This window comes from Equus przewalskii, chromosome 9, assembly GCF_037783145.1.
Source record: "Equus przewalskii isolate Varuska chromosome 9, EquPr2, whole genome shotgun sequence".
NCBI lineage: Eukaryota > Metazoa > Chordata > Mammalia > Perissodactyla > Equidae > Equus > Equus przewalskii.
In genome coordinates, this window is record NC_091839.1 from 13394811 (window position 1) to 13419886 (window position 25076).

The window sequence follows — 25076 nt, forward strand, 5'->3', positions numbered from 1 at the left end:
GGGCAGAGGTCACAGACTTTACTTCTTTCATGGCCGACTCTCCAGGGATGAAGTCATAACCAGGACTGAAGCAGAAAGACACACTCAGTGTATTTTCTAAGCATTCGATTATTTCATGTGCAAAGCATAAGGCCACGGCAGTTGTAGCGGATATCGTGGCTACATTTCTCATGGATGAGATCAGGACATCTCTAACAGACCACCGATATGGCCAAAGAAACGGTCCATGCTGTTCTTAAACCAGATGTCTAATTTCTAACTGAGAGGCTGCCAATATTTGTACTGGCAAGATGGCTCCAGTTCTATAACCATTTGGTCGTGAAATGTTTAAAAAACAATATCATTTTTTTTTAAAAACATCATGTGCTGCAAAACACCAGCTTGGTTGTGGATTAATTACTCCTTAAAAGTTGAGTGAAGTATCTACACACCAAGATCATCCTGAAATATTTAAAAGACAAAATCACATCTGGAAATAGACAGTGTTTTTGGTTCTATGACATTGTGAATTTGGTTCTATGACTTGAGGCCAGTGAATTGTACACTGAAAAATGGTTATAATGGCAAATTTTATTTATGTGTATTTTACCACAATAAAAAATAAAGTTAAGGAAAAAAAAGAATGACTCCTCCTTACTGAAAGAGGCTTGAAACTTACAACCTAATAGAGAGCAAAAGATTCAAGATAAGTAGGGGCCGGCCCTGTGATCTAGTGGTTAAGTCTGGTGCACTCCACTTCAGCAGCCTGGGTTCACAGGTTTGGATCCCAGGTACAGCCCTACATTACTCATCAAGCCATGCTGTGGTGGTGACCCACATATAAAATAGAGGAAGACTGGAAACAGGCATTAGCTCAGAGCAAATCTCCCTCAACAACAACAACAACAACAACAAAAGATTCAAGATAAGTTGCCAGGTGGAGTGTGATTTGTGTTAATGGAAGTTCGAGAAGATAAACTCTGACCCCAATCTCTTGAGTCAGGTGTAGTTGGGAAAACTGTGAAGAAAATAATGGGAATGACCATGATTTCAGGCAACCACTTCTAGGTTCAAGGGGGGAGCTTGTGGCCAGGACTTGATCCAAAGACACTTCTGAAGCTGGCAATGAACTAGCTCCTGACTTGGGTGGTTACCCAGGTGTTAGCTGTTACATTTTAATTTATGGCTCTGTGGTATCAACTGTCTCATACCTTCTAAATAACCTAAATTATAAAGTAATGTTTTGGTTTTGTTTCCTAACCACCTTGTCCTCAAACATATAACTGCCTTATCTTTAATACAAATAATATTTTTACAAAATATTATGACCAATTTTAGATAAATGACATTTATTGCCCTTTATAATTAATGAAGTCATCTATTAAAATAAGATTATATGGTCCTTTCAAAAGATAGAAGAATAATATCTCTTTAAAAATATAATCCTCAGTTTTTTAAAAAGTAATGAGATTGTCCTTATAGAAAATGAAATGATCATGTCTCCTTATTAACAGTAAGGATATTGCCCTTAATATTATATAAAAGTATAATATGCTTTTAAAGGTGTGATGACCTTTTCCTTTCAAAATATCCAGATCATGTCCTGTAGATATTCAATGATCCTGCCTTTACTAAAAGTGATTTAATGTTATGTGTCATTTCCTGAGGAAGTGTAAAAATCTGGTAGTGATGACAACTAGAGAAATATAACCACACATGTCAACTTGGATGTGTCTCAGAGACACAATGTTCAGGAAAAAGAAGATACACACTAATCCACGGGTCTAATACATGTAGTGTGTGTGTGTGTGTGTGTGCACATAAGAGAGGGAATACTTGCACTGCTTCACATGGGTGTGGTTAAGTGACAACACCAGTGAGTCTCTGTTTTCTCTCAGTAAAACAAGGATGAGAACAGTGTGAATCTCTCAGGGTCATTACAGAGATGATGTGAGGAAAGGCATGAAAAGCCAGGAGGGTGGACCCTCCACAGGGACCTCAGTGTTCCTCCTGCAGAGGACTCCACCCAAGATTTTGGTTCCTCTCTCTCCCCTGTGCACAAACTCATCATCTCTCATCATGATGGAGTTTATAAAGATTTCAGGTCCCTCATTTCAGACGTGGTGCAATTTTAAGTTGGGGGTGTTTGTTACGTAGTAATAGATATCAGGAATGAAGCCCAACCTTCCATGTAGGAATCATGTTCCTACATGGTGACAGGGCTGGAATCATTCACATTTTACAGACAGTGAATTTGAAGTGATTACACCCAATTCCCAGCCTGCAATTATTCACAGATGAGTTAATCCATTTTCTGAACACTGAGCACACATTCTGCATAGGTTTACAGTGGTTGTAGGGGACACAAAAGTGAACCTGACAGACAGTCACTGGCCTCAGGGAGTGGATGTTCTGGTGAGGAGGGAGAGGCAATCAAGATAAAGAAACAAGCAGTAGTTCAGAAGGCGATAAGTCCTCTAACGGAAAATAAAGTGGGTGAAGGAGATAGAGAGTGGCTGGGTTGGGAAGCGTCTTTGTATTTTATATAAGGTTGTCAGAAAATCCCCCATGACAAGTTGATATTTGAGCAGGACCTGAAGGCAGGGAGGGAGGGGTCATGCATGTCAGTGGAAGAAGATTATTCCAAGGAGAGGGAACAGTCAGTGCAAAGGCCCCGGGGGCAGGAGCTTACTTGGCACGTTTAAGGGTCAGGAAGCCACTGTGACCACAACAGATGGGATGAGGAGGATGACGTGAGAGTGTAGGCAGGGACGAGGTTGTACAGGGCAGTGTTACTCAAAGGATGCTCTGCAAGGATCCAAGGAGCTTGGGCCCAAAAGTAGACCAACTACATCACTAAGTGCCTGTTTCTTTCAAACTGACATTTTCTTCATTGTAAGACTTTCTCCACCAATGCAGTGAGTTGATTGACCTTCTGCTGGAAACCCCCGTCTTGTTGCAGACGAGCACTGTGAGTAGCACTAACCTGGGCCTGTGGGCTGTGGTGAGGACGTTGCATTTTGGTGTGATTGAGATGTGAGTGACAGGAGGGCTTTCAGCAGAAAAAGAATGACCTGATTTGGGCTTTAAAAGAATTCGTCTCTGAGATCCTACACCGAGCAGACACACAGAAGGGAAGTGGGGACAAAGAGGCGGCAGGAAGACCCATTAGGAGACTATTACAGTAACCCCATGTAGGAGTGATGGTGGTTTGGACCTGAGTGTTTGGATTCTATTTATATTCTGTAGATGGATTGCAGGGTTTGCATGTGGAGTAGAGAGTAGTGGGAGAGCAACAGAAACATTAAAGATAATACCAAGATTTCCTACCTGAGCCCCTGGAAGGATGGGATTGACCTTAACTGAGAAGAGGGAGACTTTGGGAGGATCAGGGTGCGAGGTGGAGGAATAAAGGTCTTGGCTGTGTACCTGTTATGTAGAAGGTGCCCCATGACATCCAGGATGGATGCCCCAGGTTGACTTAACTCACTCATTCCAAACCCTTGAAAAACAAATGAAAGCTGGAGACGCTGAGGACAGCAGTTCCCAGAGTCTCTGACAGCAGATTCATGTTTAGAATAGGGAAGTGGTTCTTGTGAGCTGCAGGTGGAGCCTATCCCGGCACTCAGGGCCATGGAGACAGTGGGTCCCTAGCTTATCTCTACCAAGAGCCTGCAGAGGTGCTGTGGCACCAGCACAGGGTCTTGATTTCTCAGGTTTTTCATCCAGGAAGTTGAGAGACATTCATTAGTGAGCCAAACCTCCAGTCTTACCCTTGGAGATCTTCTGGAAGCTGCAACTAGAGGTTCCAAATATATGAGTAAAAATAAAATTAAGTTAAATAAGCAATAGTTCTCTAAAAAAGGAAGGCAGGCAATGTACAGACTGGTGATGATACTGGGTCATGAACCAAAGATTATAATTTTTAAATTCTGTGCTCCTGATGTCAAAAAAACAGACAGAGAGGACATGGCCATCCCCATCATATGTCATATGGACAAAGAACTAAGACATTTGTGCTTCTAGGAAGAATCTTAATCAGCTGTGTAAGTCTTTCCCAGAGGGGGCACATTGTTTCAATGTGAATGACCTACAACCCCAAGGAGATTTAAACTTGTCATGCAGCACGTAGCCAGAACAATGAAATTATTATGCTGTTTGTGATATTCACACTGTGAGCAAAACCAGTCCTGTCTCCTACCTGTTGGATGTTCTCTTTCTTATATTTGTGACAACACTGGACTTGGCCATGATAAACCCAGTGTCTCTGTGTGTTCTGTTCACAGTGATCACAGGAAGGTCCTGGCTTCTCCTGCCTGGGCCGCACTGAGGAGATCTGCCCCAAACAGCAGCAGCTCCTCTGGATGGAACCAAAGTCATCTCTGAAAAACCTGCTCTGAGGCTACTTACTGATTTTCACTTCCAGGCATTATCTAAGGTCTTCCCTCTTGGAAGTTGAGGACTCAGCTCCCTTTTTCCCCATCACCGTAACACACCCCTTCCCATCCCCGTATCTCCAATATTTTCCCAAGACCAACACTCAGTGTGGACTTTATGACGTCTATTTAATGCTATTCACATTTAAGCCATCTAGGTTTGATTTCTTCTTTTCCCCCTTGGACATGGAGCCCAAAATTTGAATCTCTGAAGTACATCAGGCCTAGAGAACCTTTCTTCTGTGAGTTACAGAATTGGGGGGCCGTGAAGGGGTGCTGGGCAGTTAGAGACATATAATGACACAAACAGTAGAAAAAGCCAAATTCCTCTACATCTGTCTTCACAGCCCTCCAGGTTACGATGTGGTGTGCCGCCCTCAAGTGGCCAGATCTCAAAGTGCACCTCTTAATAGGGTCAAACTTTTTTTCCCCAAGGGAGCCCATCCACGCACGGTCCCTACCAAGGGGCAGAACCAGGTAGTAAATTGCAAGACTCAGTGTAAAGTGAAAATCAAGGCTCCTTGTTAAAAAATTATGAAGAATTTCAAGATGGCAAAAGCAGAGCATTAAACCTACCACAGGGCCTACTAAGTGAGTGCACAGACTGTCAGCCTAGGAAGCTGGCCCTGCCTAGCAGAGCAATGGATGTGTTCATCCTCCAAGTCAATTCAACGTTAACTCAAGTAATAAAAAACCTGCAGACCTACAACTCATATCATGCTTAATGGTGAGAACTAGAAACTTTCCTCCTAGTGATGAAAAAGAAATGGCAAGTATTCCGAATGCCTTGTAAGACACATGTGCTCCAAAGAGTGGAAGTGGATGCTTGCTGATATTGATGATTAAAGATAATGACTGCTGGTGGCATAGTGGTTAAGTTCACGCACTCCACTTTGGCGGCCCAGGGTTTTCCAGTTTGGATCCTGGGTCTGGACCTAGCACTGCTCATCAAGCCATGCTGAGGCGGCGTCCCACATGGAATAACTAGAAGGACGTAAAACTAGGATATACAACTATGTACTGGGATTTTGGGGAGGAAAAAAAAAAGAAAAAAGAGGAAGATTTGCAACAGTTGTTAGCTCAGGGCCAGTCTTCCTCAACAAAAAGCACGCAAAAAACAACAAAAAAAGACAATGACTTCAGTGTTGACAAAGACATCAATGACCAGGTCAACAATTTAGGTAAGGTGTGAGAGTTCCATGTGCTGTTGGGCCATCCGCATCTGTGACCGTTCAGGGATCTGCTACAACTATGAAGGTTTTAGGGCTCCAATAGTCTGGGGCATGCTGGACACACCCTCCAGAGGAAAGGACAAGTTCCTACACACGTACCTCCATCCAACCCATGTTAGAAGGATGCAAGGTGCTTTGTGGAGCCTCTGGCAGGACCTAATGAGAGAATTCCATGCAGACTCCTAGGGTTCTGAGCAAGGCCATGCCTTCTGCATATGCCTTCTGCAGTCATAGAAAAACAGCTCCTGACCTCCTCCTAGGGCTTGGAAGAGATAGAGCATCTGAACATGGGCTGTAATGTGACCAGGGAGCCAGAACCCCTCATCATGACCTGGGTTCTATCACATCCACCAACATAAGGTCAGGTGGGGAGAGCAGATGCATCACAAATGGAAGTGGTATGTCCTCGATTAGAGGAGGACAGGTGTCCAGATGATCCTGGCACCTACTACCCCTCACTGACACCTGTCACACAGCTCTCACCTGTGGACTGATGAGAAGTTCATTCTGACTGGTCAACAAAGAAGGAAAAGGCTCCACACACTCCAACTTCGTTCTACCCTCCATCCCCACCCACATATTTGCCCTCCCCTGCCTGTCCCCAGGCTCCTATTCAGCCTTACTCACTCACGCACAAATCCCATGGGGGCCTGGCTAACTTGTTGGCTCAGCTGAAGTAGGGTTCAGGGTACCAGGGTGAGATATGGCTTTTCCACAGTGCTCCCAGGCTTTGAGAGCAAACTGTACATGTCTCAACTGGTCAGAACTGAAGACTGGAAAAATCTAGCCCTCGATTTGCCTCTGGTCCTCACTACCACTCCTGCCTGCATTCCCCACCTTCCCCCAGGCTCCATCCCAGGTCCCTTTTCTGGTCTGACTACCCTGTGCTCACTCTCCCTTCCTGACTTAATTCCCCAGATGCCCTGAGCTCAAGACTTCTGCATTCATGGTTCCCTCTATTCTCCAGCCCTTCATTGGTCTCCAGACTCCCAGATCCCACTGGATGCTATCTCCCCCTCCCCCTTATCCCCTATCCCATGTCACTTTCTGCACGAACTTCTGGAGCTCTGTCTCGTTCCCAGTGTCAGGGCACTAATTGGAGTCTTCAAGTATCTTATTCTTTTCCCCAAAACTTTATCTCACCCATCATGCCCAACCAAGGCTAGAAGGGTGGCACCCCAGTGTCACTACATCACCTCCAGTTTCTCCCCCCTCAACAGGGGATTAGCTTGTCACTGAGAATTCTCATCCCCATCCTGGAAGCCCTTCAAAAAGAACCCTTCAGCATGGTCCCACTAGATCCCAAATCACTCCTAACACCCCAAAACACACCCAGGCTTTACTATTCCTTCTCCAGACTCTGTGCAGACCCCACCCATCCGCACCATTCCTCGATGTTCACCTCAACACTCCACCTTGTCACTGGGTCTCCAAGGATTCAGCCATATTCCCCAGAGACCAAAAGGAGCAAGAAAGGACACAGACCAGAGGACAGATTCCATTTACATTTCCCAGGTTCTGTTTGTGGGCTCTCCTTCGAATAGGTGCATGGTGTTTGTAAAAACAATGAAGAAAGCAAAGAAGTGAGGACACAGATGTCTGGCCTGAGCCTGAGGCTGGGGAGGGCCCTGGACAGGGTGGTCCTGTGTGGACGTGGGAGTGGCTGATGTGGTAAGGACTTGCTTGTCCACTGGAGTTGTTAGGTTTTGTGACAGAATAGCTATAAAAATCTGCATGATCTTGTTCATTGAAGTGTGGTGACAATGTGTGTGGAATGAGGACACTGTTAGGGTCAGGGCCACTGGAGTGGGGGGCCTTCCATATCTCTCTCAAGTCATTGGACTTTAGCTCACAGTGCTTCTCAGATCCTGGTGACAAAAACCAGGTCGGAGGCAACCTGGGACCCCAGAAGGGTCTGGGCAGTCAGGTCATCTCCTGCTGTGAAGGCCAAATCAGAAGGGAGGGAGGAAAAGTGGAAATTTTCATTTGGGGGATGGTAGCCAGATAAGGAAAGAAATTAGAGGATCTGAAAATATGGTGAGGATCGACACTGTGTGGAAGATGACAGGATCATTTATAGGCAGGTAATGTCAAAGTAAAAATTGCACCAGACAAAGTTAAAGAGGCAGAAAGACTTTATTTGAGACCAGTGCAAAAGGAGACAGACTGAACTCAACCCCCGAAATGAAAGGCTGCAGGTAGAGGGCGTTATAGGCACTTGTGTTTGCTAATCAGCCTTACTCGAAAGAAAAGTAAAACTTCCCATAAAATCCTGACAGGAGGTAGTTTTACACCCTGGATGTAAAGGGATCCACCCAAGTTAGGCTCCTGCCCTCCCTCAGAGACTGGGAGGCAGGGGCAGGATCTCCCAGGAGGACTACGTTTCAAAGGGATGGGCCCAGGCCCTTGAGAAAGACATCCCCTGGATCCTAAAACTGGGAAGAAAATTTGAAGGAGACTTATATACATTTCAAAATTGCAGAGAAAGAATCTGCAATTACAGATTGCAGTTACATTTCTAAAGGAAACGCTCTGAGAAAATGGAGGCCAGGGGTCTACAATCAGGAAGAACTGTCTAAAGTTGAGGGAGTCTGAGGGAACATCAGGCCTCTATGTCATGATAAAACTGATTTCTGCACAGCAGAAGGGAAACACATGGCTATCTCTAGTGGCCAAGACCCAGTCTGCGTCTCCATCAGTTCCCTGCAATTTGTACAGAGGTGAAAAACAGGAGAGAGACAGTGAACAGGGCCAGAATCTGATCATCAGAAGGCTGTGCTTGCTGGACTTTTCCATGGAAAGACAGCATTTCCCCAACAGTCATTTTCCTTTTGAACAAAGCTTATATCTAAGGAAGAGTGTTCTTGATGCTGGAATGAGGCTGTTCTCACTGGATTTGGCCTGATTATTTGCACAGGTGCTGTGGGACTGCACACTCACCACACAGTTTCCTCTGATGCAGGTTTTCCTAAGGAACCTCAGACGGGACTTTTAACAGCCTCTTGGCATTAAGAAGCCTGGACATCAGGACTCACCTGCAGTCTCTATAACTTTGAGTGACGTCTTCTCTTCTCAAGATCCCCAACATACCCATCAAGTCAAACTTAGCTCCTTAAAGTGTGGGTCATATCTCATCCCAGGGGCATCATTGTCACCTAGGACATTCGATTCAGAGCTGAGGGTCTACCAGCAAGTTTTCCATTGATATTCTAGTAACAAGGAGGACAGGGTTGTACTGATCCTACACAATAAGTCTATTGCCATGAAAATAAGGATACTCAGGAAGACTTTAGGAATTCTTTGAGAGGAATCAGATGGGGAGAAAAAGATCAGTGTTGATACCCACATGGATGTCCTCCTGTCTATTCCTGTTTTCCATGTCACAGTCCAGGCACCGTCCATGCCTCCTCCTGGAGGAGGGATAGAGCTGTGATTCCTGAGACCTTATCATGGGCTCCCACCTCTCATTGCACAACCACTGCCTGGCATTCCACTGTGCAGGTGGTGTCACTGAGACCAACAAGAGCTGGGATCTAGAGTGGAATGTGGCCTTAAGCCAACAATAATGACAAAGTCAGTTCACATTGCTGAGCATTTATTGATTCAATGAGAGTCTTCTAAGGAATTTCCATCTTTTCATTGACTACTACAACAACTCTACTTGAAAAGTGCCTCAGAACCATTGTTTTACAGATAAGAAAAAAATCATTCAGAGTTTAATAACATAGATGAGGGGAAGAGAACCAGAGGGCCAGACTCATATCTTACATCCAGCCTAAGGAGGTCACTTTTACTGGAACTGACTGTGTTGGAGACTTCACATTGATAATCCTCGGCATCCTCCCTCCTGAGGGTGTCTATGGTGAGGGTGCTGTTGTCGGGGGACAGCTTCATCCTCTCGGTCAGTCACAGACTCTGGTCATTGAAGAACCACTGGATGGAGATCCTGGTGTCATTTGTGAGGCAGGTCAGGGCCACGGGGTCCTTATTTTCTTTGATTGGGGTCTTTATGTCCTAAGCTGACTTGGATGGAGGGCTTTGACACTGACTCTGTGGAGAAACAGAGGAGGTGACTGACTGAGAGTGGGCCTGGGCCTGTGCCCACACTCCTTCCTGAGAGATCTCAGCCACTCTCTAAAGGTGACCCAATGATGGCCCTGACCCCTCCAGAAGCATAAGCGTCTTTGTTCAGGTGATGATCTGTAAGGAGGGGACACCACCTCCCACTTTGACCCCTATATCACCCCAGGATGATCCCTGATCAGTCCCCTGGACATCTCTGTAGCATCAGGACCAGGAACTTCTTCTCATCCCATGTGTCCTATGACCTTATCATCAGGTAGAATTTTTCTCTTGTGAACTTTCATTGATTTTTTTCCTAGAACTTTCTTTGACTTCAGAAAAGGTCAGGCCACATTCCTTATATACACTTTTGTGTGTGTTGTCGAAGGCAACTCTGTCAGCTCTGCCCATCTCTGGGGCCAAGGGAATGCTACGTATAGTGGGAAAACATTTACTTCTTGTTAAATAATTTATTAGGGAATGAGGGTGGTGCCACCCAGTCTTCACAACTTTAGGACCCGAAGAGCTTCTAATCTAAAGGATTTCTCACTCTGAGGAAGGCTTTTTCTTCCTTGCCTGTGGATTGAATACCACAGTGAAGGAAATCTCTAGAGAGAAGTGGTTATAGTTTTAAAAAAAGACAGGGACTGTTAGGAATAGAAGGAAGCTACTCATTATGACAACAGTCATAAATGAAAAGCCTACAGCTAACATCATACTCAATCACGAAACACAGAAAACTTTCCTCTAAGATCATGAACAAGACAAGGATGCTGCTTTCACCACTTCTATTCAGTGTAGTACAGGAGTCCTAGCCACAACAATGAGGCAAGAAGAAGAAGTAAAAGGCATCCAAATTGGAAAAGAAGAGAGAAAAGTGACCTCGTTTAGCAGAAGGCATACTTATATGTACAAAAGCCTAAAGATCACCCAAACATACACACACACACACACACACAAACACACACACACTATTAGAACTAATAAACAAATTCAGCAAGGTTGTAGGAAACAAAGTCACATTCAAAATCAGTCATGTTTATATACAATAGCAATGAACAATCCAAGAAAGAAATTAAGAAAATAAGTCCATTTTCAAGCATGAAATAGTAGAAAACACTTAGGAATAAACTTAACTAAGAAGGTGGAAGATGTGCACACTGCAAAGTCCCAAGTGTTCTGAAAGAAATTACAGAAGATGCAGATAATGGAAAGACATCCATGTTCACAGAAGGGAAGGATTAATACTGTTAAGATGCCAATATACCCCAAACTATCTGCATATTCCCTATAATCCATATCAAAACCCAATGAAATTTTTGCAGAAATCGAAAAATCCAACCTAAAATTCAAAGGACCCTGATAGTTAAAACATTCTTTAAAATGGAGAACAAAACTGGAGGACTCACACTTCCTGATTTCAAAACTTACCACAGAGCTAAAGAATCAAAAACTGGGTGTGACCCAGTGGCATAGTGGTTAAGTTCTCTCGCTCTGCTTTGGCGGACTGGGCTTCACTGGTTTGGATATCGGGCGTGGTCCTAGCACTGCTCATCAAGCCACACTGTGGTGGCATGCCACATAAATTTTACAGATGTTAGCTCAGCAACAATCTGCCTCAAGCAAAAGGGGAAGATTGGCAACAGATGTTAGCTCAGGGCCAATCTTCTTACACACACACACACACACACGGATCAAAATAATGCGGCACCGACATAAAGACAGACACATGGGCCATGGAATACAATAGAGATCCAGAAATAAAGCCTCGATTATGTGATCAGATGATTTTGACAAGGGAGCCAAGACCATTCAGTGGAGAAAGGACAGTCGTTTCAGCAAACAGTGTTGGAAAACTGGATATCAACATACAGAAGAATGAACTTGGACATTCACTCCAGCCTTCCACCATATACAAAAATTAACTCAGAATGGATCAGATCATAAAGTAAGACTTAAAACTATAAAACTCTTAAGAGAAAACATAGGGGGAAATCTTCATGACATTGGATTTGGTGGTGATTTCTTGAATGTAACACTAAGAACACAGGAAAAAAGGGAAGAAATAGATAAGTTGGACTTTGTCAAAATGAAAAGCCAGTTCATTAAAGGACACAATCAACAGAGTGAAAGGTGACCTTTGAAATGGTAAAAAATATTTTGCAAATTATATACAAATAGGGGTTAATATCCAGAATATACCAAGAACTGCTAAACATAACAGCAACAACAAAACCAAATAACCTGATTGAAAAATGGGAGAATTAGAGTTGGCATCTCTCACCATTCAGCCAACCCGAGTCCTTGAGAGAATGAGGTAGGTTTGTGTATCTCAAGACAAAGGCATGAGTATCAGAGCACTCAGAGAATGTAAGGCCACCGGTTCTTTAGGAGAAAGCACAGACTTTCTCAATCACTATGTTAGCAGAGTTTGGTCTTGAAAAGACAAAGGAGGAGAATCAGAGAGCCCCCCCCAACCTCGCCCTCCATGCCTCTGCTGGTTCTTCACTGACCAGCTGATTGTCTGGCCAACAAGGGGGTGATTCCTTCCCACTGTGCACACCTCCATCATCCAGCGAGGTATGTTTTCTCTGAGGCACCATTTTCAAGATTCTCCTAGTGATGGGTAAGGTGGGTCTGTGGTTTGAGCATAAATAACATATGAGGACCAGGAGCAAGTGAAGCAGTCAGGTGAGTACACAGGCCTCAGGGCAAAGATGTGGATCAGATCCTCCCAGGTGACTGTAACTGACATAAGCCAGTGACCCAATAAATGATAGAGTCCAAAGAATGATCCAGAAAAGAGTGAGGGGACAGTCAGGAGCTGCCTGGCTTTGGCAGAGGAACTTGATCTCTGCCCTTGGTCTTTAAGGTCTCTTCTGTCTCTGCTGAGGGCAGGAGTGGATGTGTGCAAATGCAGAAGGGGTGAGTGGTGTAAAGGGGGGAGTCTGAACTTGCTACAAATCTGGCCCTCATGGTCCATCCGCGTTTGGTGGTTATGAGATAGAAATTTGAGGAGAATTTTAAATTCTTTCATGTGGGAAAATTATCATTAATATCCCAGTGTCTCAGACCAATTGCGGGAAGGAGTATTTCCCTAGAGAGCAGTAAAAGACCTGAGACACGGGCTTCAGCCCCTGGAGGGTCAGAGAACCTGTCCTGTGTGGAGAAAATTCCAAGGACTTTGCATCCAGATTCCAGTCGCTGAAGAGATTTTGGATCATTTGTTCATTCACCATTCATTCCTTCCCCCCTTCATCAGTAGCAGTTGAGAGTTTGTTCCATATGGGCTCTGTGCTGGACACAGGTGTAGAGTGGGGAATGAGATGGCAAGGTCCTTTCTCTTATACTCTAGTGGGAGTCACCCCAACACATCAGGAAACAAATAAGTGATATCAAGTCCAGTGCAGGGAGGTGTGGATCGGCTACCTGAGGGGGTGGCCTGGAGATTCCCTGCACTGACTCTGATTGTTGATGCAGGTAATTTAGTTCTAGAATAAACACGGATGAATTCTCCATTTGCTCTCATTCCCTAGAACAGAATCTCTCCTTTGGTGTTCTGCATGCCTAAGAAGAAAGGACCTGAACTGACCATTTGTCTTGGGGTCCACACACACCTAATAAGGCCCCTTTGCTGAAAGGGAGGACGGGGCTGTGTCTTCCTGTGACTGATCTGCCCCTCATGGTCTATGTGACTCTGATTCAGAGATGATATCTCTCTGTGCCTCAGTTTCCCCTCAACGAAGTAGGATAAATATTTGGCTGCAGGTCGTCAGTGAGTTAACCTTAAAATATTCACTTAATCTTGGTAGAGAGGAGCTTCTTGAATAAGTGGCATCTGTTGTTGTTACTTTCCAAGAGAGAATGCCCCTGGACCTGATCCCTGGTGGGTGAGGAGCTGCCAGCAGCATCTTCTCTCCTCTGTTCCTCCCTGGGGAACTGACCTTCCTCTGGAGTCTCCTAAGCTCCCCACGGCTGTCAGCTAATGGCCTGGGGACCTTGTCCACCTGTGCTCTCCATGCTGAGTCTCAGGTGAAGGATCAGGCTGTGTCCCTGCCCAGATATGGCTCTTGGGGCTGTGCCCTGGCTGGTGACCAGCTCAGGAGCCTTGGGACTGGGATGGCCGGGAAAACATTGCTCCCTGTCAGCCCTGCCCAGGAGGCCACAACTCAGCCCTAGCAAAGGCTCCCCAGGGTCACTGGAGTCAGTAGCCCTGGGACAGGTGTCCGGACAGGGACTTCTCAGGGCTGAGTTTCTCTGTGCGGATCCCACGGGGCCCCTCAGGCCAGGCTCTGATCCTGCAGGATCTACCTCAGGGCCATGGTCCCAGAGAGGGCCCCAAGGGGCTGCACTGAGACTCATCTCCCTCTGCTGAGTTAGCCCAGCCCATCTCTCTGGAGGGGATGTCTACAGGGTCCAGATTCCAGGAAAGAAATTCCAAGCTTTTGATGTTTTTCTCCACTGTTTGTGTCCTGCAGTAAATGTTCAAATCTGTACATGAGACATAATGCAGAGGGGGATGTAGGCCCAGTCCAGGCCTGTCAATCCTGTGTGTGTGAAGTAGAATCACCCCACCCAACACCTGGAGGACAGAGAGGAATCACTCACAGTATATGTGGAGCTCTCCAATTGCTGTATCAACTAGGGAGTTCTTCCTCGTGACTAGTAGGGTGTAGTATCCTGTGTTCTCTGGGATGACGTTCCGGAACAGCAGGGATCCATCAGGGTATAATTTGTGTTGACTGGTGTATGCAGGCCCTGGGGTAATTTTTGATGTATTTATTCCAAATGATGCAATTTCAAGTTTGGGATCTACTTTGTCCCCTTTGTACCAGGCACAGCCTGCAAGATCCTCAGGCAGATTGTAGACAAAGAGAAGAACCTCCATCCCTGTAATAGCATTGGTCGGCACTGATTCAATAATGGGTTTGGCACTGGTGGGCAGGTTCCAGAAGGTTAAGAATGAGACTAGGAGGGAAGAGAGAGAGATCAATCAATATTTGGGCATATATATTGGGATGGAAAGATGAGGCCCTGGGTCCTGAGCAGGTCTCTTCATGTCTTAGACTTGGAGTTTGTGTGTGTGTGAGTCCACTGGTCAAGCTCAGCAACATGACCACCATTACTTCAGCCCATTTGAACTTCTTATTTCCTCTGTTCCTAACACTCTTCCTCGGGTGTCTGCCCAGCTCACTCCCTCCCTGCCCTCAGCACCCTGCTCAGTCTCACAGGCATCCTTGGGAGATGCCTTCCCTGACCATCTGTTCTGAAGACCCTCCATCTTCACTTTCTGACCTTTCCCTGCTCTCTTCCGTTCATGACAATGTCAGTCCTTGACATCACATTCTAGATCTCTTGCTTCTCTCTCCTCATCCCCACAGGGTGTGAGTTCCTGAGGGCAGAGACTTCTCTGATCTTGTTCCCCTAAGGCCTGGAACGGGCTGCAAACACCTGTGGGTGAATGGACGAGTGTTCCCAGGGCCCTCCACATCCTGGTGTTTATTTGTCAATTTCTGAGGGTTGTGGGTAAAGACAATGTTTAGTGTCCCTAGTTAAGTTTTTTCTGCTGTCATCCTCTAATAAATTATTAGTATTATCATCAAATTTCAAATATTATTGGCCAGTGATACCTAACTTGAATAGGTACAGCAGTTGAGGCTTTCCTGCCCCTCACCACTTCCAGATCATGAGATTTTCCTTTTGCTGGGTCCCCTTTCCCCATCCTACTCTGCTCCCATGTCCTCTCCCATCATGTCCAAACAGAAGACCTCTGTCCCCTCTCAGAGCCCTGTCCTCCCCAGGAGACCCCAGAAGTTCTCTGTTCTCCCGTCTCCAGCCCCCCTCAGGGAATTGCCCTCTCTCACCTGCCAGCAGGAACCCATGTAGGATGTGCCCTCTGTGGGTGGTGGCTGAAGGGGTCTCCATGGCGTCTGCTGCTTGCTCTGACCTTCCCTCCGTGAGAAGAGCTTATGCCCCAGAAAGGCTCACAAGCACTGCTGTCCTTCTGTGCTCTGTGCTGAGCCTCCTCCTGGGTAGGAGAGCCTCCTGAGTCATGTGGGCTGGGGGCGGGGTCTCTGCCCAAGTCCCTCCTCCTCCCTCTCCTATTCCAGCCTCCCTGTCCCCTTCTTTCTCTTTCCCTTCTATCTATATTTTGTTCCCTGGGAATTGCTGAGTCCACTGCATTCTTCAGCAGTGATTCCTCACCCCCCCCCCCCCACACACGCAAGCCCTTTTTTGGACAAGCACAAGCCTGGGGCATCATGTCTTGAGTAGTCCCCATAGCTCAGGGTGGGGGTACACAGTCACCCTCCCTCTCTCTCATCCCCATCTGGCTTCTCCCTTCAAATGATGAGCCCCAGAGCTACACCAGGACCTCTTGTCATAGAGGTGTGTCAGGGAGCAAGACAATTCCTCTAGCCACTCTAGATCCTTCTGGCTGGGCCATGAATTAAATTGACATGAGACAGAATAACAGGAGAAAATCAAACAAAGCTTTATAACATGTATACATGGAAGAAACTCAGGAAAACTGGGTAACTTGACCATGTGGCCAAGGCTGCCAGCTTAAATACCATCTTCAGCTAAAGACAGAGGACAATGTTGGGGGTAGGGGGAGTCAGTTATTGGAATTTACCAGAAAAGCACAGTAAACAGTAAGGTTAGTATGCAGATTTAAGTCCTTGCCTTCCACATTGATTAGAGTTTCTAGAGATAAGGTCATCCTCTTATTCCTGGTACAGAGAGGGAGATAACTTCACAAATGAAAGTTCCCTTACAAATATAAATGTCTCTTACAAAGGACAACTTCTACTTGGTTTTCAGAGCTGTTCCCCTGTCTGTAGTTTCTTAAAAGTAACCAGCCCCAAATAATCCTTACGCCAAAGAGACACATTTTGGGGTGGCCAATTCTGACCCCCCACAACCCCACCTTTTAAACTTTAAGAAGTTTCATAGTCCAGAAGCTGAGATGGTAGATTGTTCCATCTCATTGTCCTGATAATAGATCAGTCCAGTTAAATTCATTTTAGGAGGCAGTGATGCAGGTGGGCCCCCAAAGCTAGGCCTATACTGTGGAAGTAGGGAATCAAGTATTTAATAGAGGCATTTCTATGGAAACAAAAAGAAAAACAAGGTTAATATTTGGAGCAAATTACAAACCAGTTCCTGAGCCTAGGGGGCAGCCAGTCAAGAAGATTTTTAGATGTCAGAGTCGGAGCATCTTTTGCTGTTTGAAGTGTGTCTGATGATGTCATTGAGTGTTCAGGTATCCTTCTGAGTGGCTTACATAGCAACAGGCATGTTATTGTGGTGATGTCTCTTAAGTTTAAATCTAGTTGTCCAGCTTTAGTTTTTAGGGGTCAGGAACAAAGGTGGTTTTAGTTCTCCATGATTTCAAATAAAAATGAGGGAAAAAATCGAAAACATTAGTTTGGAGATTTGTAGCCAGATATTTCAGAAGACTAGAAGAATTCAGGATCCAGTTCAATTTACAGGCAGAAAACAAAATACTCAGACAGTTAACAAAACTAGAATCTAATATCTGCAAATGTGTACTATAGTTTCTACTGAAACATAATTTTTCTCTCTAAAATCATCCTCATTTTTCCCAAAGGTTGCCAAATTAAGACTAACTGATTCACAAAATAAGTTTAGTTTCAATAAATTTGGCCCAATTATTTACATAAGTGCAGCAAGAATAGCAATTGATCATATAGGCTCTTGTAAACCTGCTTTGCTGGAACTTTTAATAAGGAATCTCAGATTGAATTTTAAAGGCCTCTTGAGGCCAGGAAAGCCAAGCCAAAGACTTATCAGACAAAACCTGTAACGCCTACAGATTTGGGTGAGGTATTCTCTTCTTTTGAGGTTCCCCAAAATATTGAGGTTCCTTGCACCTGCCAGATAAATGACCTTCTTTACTTACCCAGTAAGCTTGCTGGGAACCCTGTAAACAAGGTACCAGGCCAATATTTCCAAGTGGCTTTATTTCATAAAGTCCAATCTTTGTTTCTCAAAAGCTGTCTGATCATATCTGAGTCTATGCCTGTTTTTCTCAAATATGACCTTCCAGTCAAAGCTTTGGTAATATAACCAGTGTTTCCAATTGTGTCCTGTTATAAGGAGAACAGATTCTTATTGAACTTGTGTAAATAAATATATCACTATGAAAATAACAAAACTCACTAAGAGTTTTCAAATTCTGGTGGGATCAAGTTGGGAGAAAAAGATAAATGTTTCAATTCTGCTTACAAAAGTATTATTTGTCAAATTGTTGAAAGTCATAGTTAGCTTAAGAGGAAGGAGAAAAGGTTTCCTTAAATCTTAAAAAACATTAAAAAAATCAGCAATATTTTAAATGAAAAGTCATAAAAGTTATAATCATCCTTAGTTAATTTAGTCCCATGTGGTCAACTTTTGATCTTGATCTTTTGTTAGTAGTTTCATGAAGTCATCAGTTTCTCCATTACAGTTCTGTAGCTTCTTACCTGATTCAGTTTTATGATCTGAAGGTCTATCAGAAAACTGTATTCTAGAGCAAGTGTCAGAGTCCTTTCCATGAATTTCTCTGAAGGTGAAACATATTTGCAAAAGCATCAGAGTAAACCAATAACTATCTGTAATCGACAAAAGACCTAAAAATGACAATTGGTAAACAATTTCCATGACAAACAACACTTTACGGTAGTAACTAGAATTATGACTGATAGTTTTTAAAACACTTAATCATAACATTTACCCACATAATACCACCTAAAAAGGTTTATTATCACTTATTTGACAATGCTTCTCATGTAATTTAACATACCAAATAAGCCCAAATTAGTTTAATATCTGCTTTATAGGAAGAGAGAGAACAAATTTCCTTGAGTAGTCCCAGGGCTAATTGGAAATTCTCTAAGTTTCCTTTTTTTTTTTTTTTTTAAAGTCCAAAGACTTTAATTTGGGGGTGAAGTTCATAAAAAAAATAAAAAAGTTTTAAAACACGTGGTCAAATAGGAAGCAATGCTTAGCTATCTATTTAATCAAAGTGGCAACAGAAACAGTGGGGAAAAAACCTTAATAGACAGACCTCAGCTCAGTGGTATCTCACTGTAGTTTTGACTTGCATTTCCCCAAGAGATATGATTTCTCACCACAATTTCTGAACCTCACACACAGCCCTGGGCCCTGGTCCCCACACTGGACTCACCTGCCTGGGCATGTTGAACTGACTTTCCCTCTCTCTGGGAGTCTTTGCAGATTTTGTCTTGCTAATGTCCAGCATAACAGCCTGCATTGGTCTGACTGACCAGGCATGCAGGGGCTGCCCTTCCAGGTACACATGGGTGAGGGTGCTGGGTGGTGATGGATCTGAAGTCATAGAAGAAGGAGCCCCTGTGGGGTTCAGAGAGACCCAAGGGGGAAAATGTGTGAAAGGAACCACTGCCCAGTGGGGACACCTCTCCTGGGCTGACCTGGAAATATGTGGCCTGCACTGCTCTGGCTCTTTAACCTCCTCATTCCAAACAAAGCATGTAGACATCAACCTCTACAATGACAATATGAAGCCCTGTCATGTTAGACAACAACAGAGGGAACCAGTCCTGAAGGTTCTTTTGCTCTTTTGAAGCCACTACCAGGTAGTCCCTGTCCTCTGAAAATATCCTCAGCACCTTGTTTTGTGCTATAAGAGGAGAGCGCTCCATGCTCCTGAGGGAGACAAGTCCTAAAACTGGACTAATTTGGGCATGTTGCCTTCATGCACAATTAGGATTCTGAATCCTCGTAGGTTTAGCCACAAACCAGCCAATGGTGGAAAAAATATATCCTAACAGGGAAGTTTTGATTAGTGTTTGAAACAACACATTACACTGTAGAGCTCTTTAAGGTATGAAGAAGGAAAACTGTGTGGAAATAGCTCTGACCCTGAAGAGTTACCTTCCCTCCAAGCTCATCCTCAGTCCTCCTGGGTATTCCTCCATTTTCTAGGTTTTCAGGACCCAATCCCAGACCCTGCTTTGAGGTCCAGCTCTGTCCATCTCACCAGATCTGGCCTTACTCTGCAAACCCAGTCCCTCTACCATGTCCCATCCCATGCCCTCTGTCCCTCCTCGCTAGGCTGGCATCCGGAATCCTCTCCTGGTTGCCGTCCTGGTGCTCATGGTCAAGCACTCAGCTCCACCCTCTGCCTCCTTAGTATCTGGATGCTCTCAACGCCTCCTTACCCTGGGCTCCCAGCCCCTACTAGATTCTGTCTCCCTTTCACCTGTCTCTTACCCTTTTTCTGTGTGGGTCTGCTCATCTTGTCCCTCCGCCTTACCCGAAGCATCTGTCCCTCCCTCTGTCCACTTCCCCTGGGGACACAGAACCTTGCCCCTCTACAGGCTGCCCCTCCCCTGCCACCTCTTTTGCCTTTACCCATCCATACCCCCAAGGGGCTGCCTTCCCAGGTACTCCTTGGAATCCATTCATGCCCCAGTCTTGAGCTCTGCTCTGAGTGGCACTGACAAGTAATCAGAGGGTCCACCTCTCCTGGGTTGGTTCTGACCCTCCATCCTTGAACTACACCTGACACTCTCTATGCCTCAGAGTCTTTATTTTTATTTTATATTCAGGGACTGCTCAGGCCCTATTGCTTAAAAATGAAAATACTGTGTGTACCTGCTGTGGATAGAAGTTTTGAAATGGTAGTTTCTGCCTCTGTGCAGAAACATGCAGGAATGTGTACTTTCTGATGTCACTATTGGCGTTTGTATGTTTCCCAAGAATGACCGGCTTTGCTTGGCTGACAACAAGGTGTCTGCGGATCACTGCTCTCTCTGGAGGCTCTGAGGAAGAATCCTTTCCTTGACTTCCAGCTTCTAGAGACTGTCCTCATTCCTTGCATCAGGCCAGCATCACAGGCCTTTCCTGTCACTGCTTCCGGCCTGACATCTGGTTCTCATTTTGGTTTTCTGCCCATCTCTTAGAAGGACCCTGGGATTCCATTAGGATGATAGAGAATATTCTTCCCATCTCAAGATCCTTAACTTCATCACACCTGCAAAGTCCCTTGTGCCATATAAAGGGATAATCACAGGTTCCAGGCGTGAGACTCTGGATACCTTTGGTGGCCATTATTCAGCCTCCCAAGTATCAAAGTATTTCAAAATGTTCAGAATTTATGTTAAAAAACTTTTGCAAAAACTGTCCTTTTCAAAACCTGTTTATTTGATTGTGGTAAAGTTCTGTCTCCTTATTTTTACCTATTTATGCTGCCCCAGCCGTCATTGTGGGGGAGTCCCTACTGCCTCTCACCCTGGACATTTGCACTGTTGGTGTCACATCTGCCAATCTGGTTGGACGTGGTGACTGTGGATGGTTCATGGTGCTGGGCACTGTGGCCTAGGCTCATTGGACAGCAGCACCTGTGCTGTGTGGGCTGAACTGTGAAGGAAATTATGAGAATGACCATGAATTCAGGAAATTGTCACTTCCAGGTTCAAGGGAGGAGCTCGTGGTCAGGACTGTACCCAGAGGCACTTCTGAAGCTGGCAATGAACTAGTTCATGACTTGGGGTGGTTACCCAGGTGTTAACTGTCATATGTTACTAATTTATGCCTATATGGTATGAACTTTCTCATACTTTCCAAATAAAGTAGCTTATAAAGTAACGTCCATGGTTTTGTTTCACAATCATCTTGTTTTTAAACTTATAATTGCCTTATCTTTAATACAAGTAATATTTTTACAAAAATATAACGAACTATTTTAGATAAATGACATTATATTGCCCATTATAATTAATGACATCATCTATTGAAATAAGATTACACAGCCCTTTCAAAAGGTAGAAGAATCATACTGCAGAGGTGCTATGGCACCAGCATATGGTCTTAATTTCACAGTTTTTTCATCCCAGAAGTAGGAAGAGCTTCCTTAGTGAGCTGAACTTCCAGTCCTGCCTGTGGAGATCTTCTGGAAGCTGTAACTAGAGCCTGATTCCAAATATGTAAGTAAAAAATAAAGTTAAATAAGTAATATCTCTCTAAGAAAAGGAAGGCAGGCCATTTAGGGACTGGAGATTTCACTGGGTCATGAACCAAGGATTATAACATTTCAATTCTATGCTCTTGATATAAAAAATACAAACAGATCCCCATCATATGTCATATGGACAAAGACTGAAGACATTTGGGCTTCTTGGAAGAATCTTAATCAGCTGTGTAAGTCTTTCCCAGAGGGGGCACATTGTTTTGATGTGAAAGACATACAACCTCAAGGAGATTTTAACCTGTCATGCTGCACACTGTAGCCAGAACAATGATTATCATTTTTTTCTTGATATTCACAGTGTGAATAAAACCAGTGCTGGATCCCTCCTGTCAGATGTTCTCTTTCTTGTATTTGTGACAACACTGGACTTGGCTGTGATAAGCCCAGTGTCTCTGTGTTTCTATTCACAGCGATCACAGGAAGGTCCTGGCATCTCCTATCTGGGCCACACTGAGGAGATCAGCCCCAAACAGCAGCAGCTCCTCTGGATGGAGCCAAAGTCATCTCTGAATAACATGTTCTGAGAGGCTACTTACTGATTTTCCACTTTCAGGCATTATCTAAGGTCGTCCCTCTTGGGAGATGAGGACTCAGCTCCTTTCTTCCCCATCACCATAACACACCCCCTTCCTGTCCCAGTCTTCCCAGTGCTTTCCTAAGACCAACATTCAGTGTGGACTCTATGATATCTATTGAATGTTATTCACATTTGAACCAACTAGCTGTGATTTCTTTTATTCCCCCTTGGATGTGGAACCCAAAATTTGAATCTCCCAAGTACATCTAACTTTCCTCTATAAGCTACAGAGGTGAGGGGTGGTGGGGGGCAGATAGAGACTTATAATGACACAAACAGAGTAGAAAAAACCCAATTCCTCTTTATCTCTCTTCACAACCCTCCAGGTTATGCTGTGGTGGTGCTGCCCCAATAAGGTCAAAATTTTTCTTTTTCCAAAGGGAGCCCATCTACCCATGTTCACTCCCAGGGGCAGAACCAACTATATAAATTCAGGACTCAGTGAAAAGTGAAAATCAGGGCTCCTTCTTCAAAAATCATGAAGAATTTCAAGATGGCAAAAGCAGGGCATTAAACCTACTGCAGGCCCTTCTAAGTGACTTTACAGATTATGAGCCCATGAAGGTGGCCCTGCCTAGCAGAGGAAATGGATGAATTCATCCTCCAAGTCAATTCTGCTCCAAACTCAAGTCATAAAAATCTTCAGAGGGGCTGGCCTGGTGGTGTAGTGATTAAGTTTGCACATTCTGCTTCAGTGGTCTGGGGTTTACAGCTTCAGATCCCGGGTGTGGACCTACACACTGTTCATTGAACCATGCTGTGGTTGCATCCTGCATACAAAGTGGAGGAAGATTGTCACAGATGTTAGCTCAGGGACAATCTTCCTCACCATAAAAACCCCCAAAACAAAAAACCTACAGACATACAGCTCATGTCTTACTTAATGGTGAGAACTAGAAGCTTTCCCACTAATGATGAACAAGAAATAGCATTATTCTGAACACCTTAATAATACACATGTGCTCCAAAGGGTGGAAGTGGATGGCTGCTGATACTGATGATGGAAGACAATGACATCAGTGACAGGATCAGCTCTAGTTATCAACACTTTAAGCCAAATGTGAAAGTTCCATGGGCTGTAGGGCCATCCATATCTGTGACCATTCAGGGATCTGCTACAGCTATGAAGGTTTTAGGCCTCCAATAGTCTGGGGCATGCTGGACACACCCTCCAGAGGAAAGGACAAGTTCCTGCATATGTATCTCCATCCAACTTACATTAGAACGATGAAAAGTGCTTTGTGGAGCCTCCAGCAGGACCTAATGAGAGAATTCCATGCAGACTCCTAGGCTTATGAGCAAGCCCATGCCTTCTACAACAATAGAAAAACAGCTCCTGACCTGTTTCTAGGACTCAGGAGAGATGGAGTGTCTGAACATGGGACGTAATATGACCAGGGAGCCAGAACTCCCCATCATGACCTGGGTTCTATCACATGACATTGGGTGGGGAGAGCAGATGCATCACAAATGGCAGTGGCACATCCTGGATTAGAGGAGGACAGGTTTCCAGACTGCCACGGCACCTTCCACTCCTCACTGACAGCTGTCACACAGCTCTCACCTATGGACTCACAGGAAGTTCACTCTGATAAGTCAACAAAGAAGGAAAAGTCCACGTACTCCAGCTTCATTCTGCCTCAATCCCCACCTCCACATTTGCCCTCTCCTGCCTGTCCCCAGGTTCCTATTCAGCCTGCCTCACTCACATACAAACTCCATGGGGACATGGTTCACTTGTTGACTCAGCTGAAAGAGGTCTCAGGAGTAGAAGGGTGAGATCTGGCTTTCCCACAGTGCTCCCAGGCTTTGAAAGCAACCTGCACATATCTCAACTGGTCTGAACTGGAGAGTGGAAAACTCTGGCCCTCAATTTGCTCCTCACTGTGACCCCTGCCCTGTGTTCACCACATTCCCCTAGGCTCCATCTCAGATCCCTTTTCTAGTCTGACTACCCTGTGCTCAAACTCCCCTCTTGACCTGACTCCCCAAATGCCCTCAGCTCTAATCTTCAGTATTCATGGTATCCTCCATCCTCCAGTCCTTCGTTGGTCTACAGACTCCTAGCCCCCACTGGATGCTCACTTCCCTCTCCCCCTTGTTGTCTATCCCATGTCCTCTTCAGCCTGTACATCTGGCACTTCCTCTTGTCCCCAATGTCAGGGCACCAATGAGTCTTCAAGAATCTTATCCTTCTTCCTAACCCTATGTCTCACCCCTCATTCCCATCCAAGTCTAGAAGAAAGGCACCCCCAACTTCAACCCACCAGCTCTAGTTGCTTCCCCCTCAACAAGTATGTCAGCCTTTCATTCAGAAACCTCACTTCATCCTGGAGCCCCCAAGAGAGCCGTCCTGCATGGCCCCTCTAGATCCTAAATCATGCTGAACACCCCCTAACCCCACCCAGGCTTCGCTGTTTCTCATCCAGACTCTGCGCAGAGCCCACCCCTCCCTGCCACCCCTCAATACCTACCTCTGCTTACCCACACTCCACCTTGTGACTGGGTCTCCAAGGATTCAGCCAAATATCCTAGAGACCAAAGTGAGTAGGAAAGGAAACAGAACCAGAAGATAGATTCTATTTACCATTTCCCAGGTTCTGTTTGTGGACTCTCTTTAGAATAGGCACATGGCATTTGTTAAAACAGCAAAGAAAGCAAAGAAATAAGGACACATATTGTTTGGCCTGTGCCAAAGGCTAGGGAAGGTCCCAAACAGAGTGGTCCATTGTGAATGTGGGAGTGGCTGATGTTGCTCCTCACTGTGACCCCTG

General features: G+C 45.0%; 1 long non-coding RNA gene and 1 pseudogene across 1 annotated transcript; both read right to left on the reverse strand.

Moving 5' to 3' along the window:
• Positions 1-9433: 9433 nt before the first annotated feature.
• Positions 9434-15760, reverse strand: LOC103563977 (cell adhesion molecule CEACAM6-like; annotated as a pseudogene).
• Positions 15761-16867: 1107 nt separating this feature from the next.
• On the reverse strand, positions 16868-24767 carry LOC139073509 (uncharacterized). The gene is made up of 5 exons (XR_011522328.1): positions 23867-24767; positions 23521-23615; positions 18900-19084; positions 18196-18275; positions 16868-17091 (listed from the first exon to the last, which is right to left on the reverse strand). It is a non-coding gene; the product is annotated as an uncharacterized lncRNA (long non-coding RNA).
• Between the last annotated feature and the right edge of the window lie 309 nt (positions 24768-25076).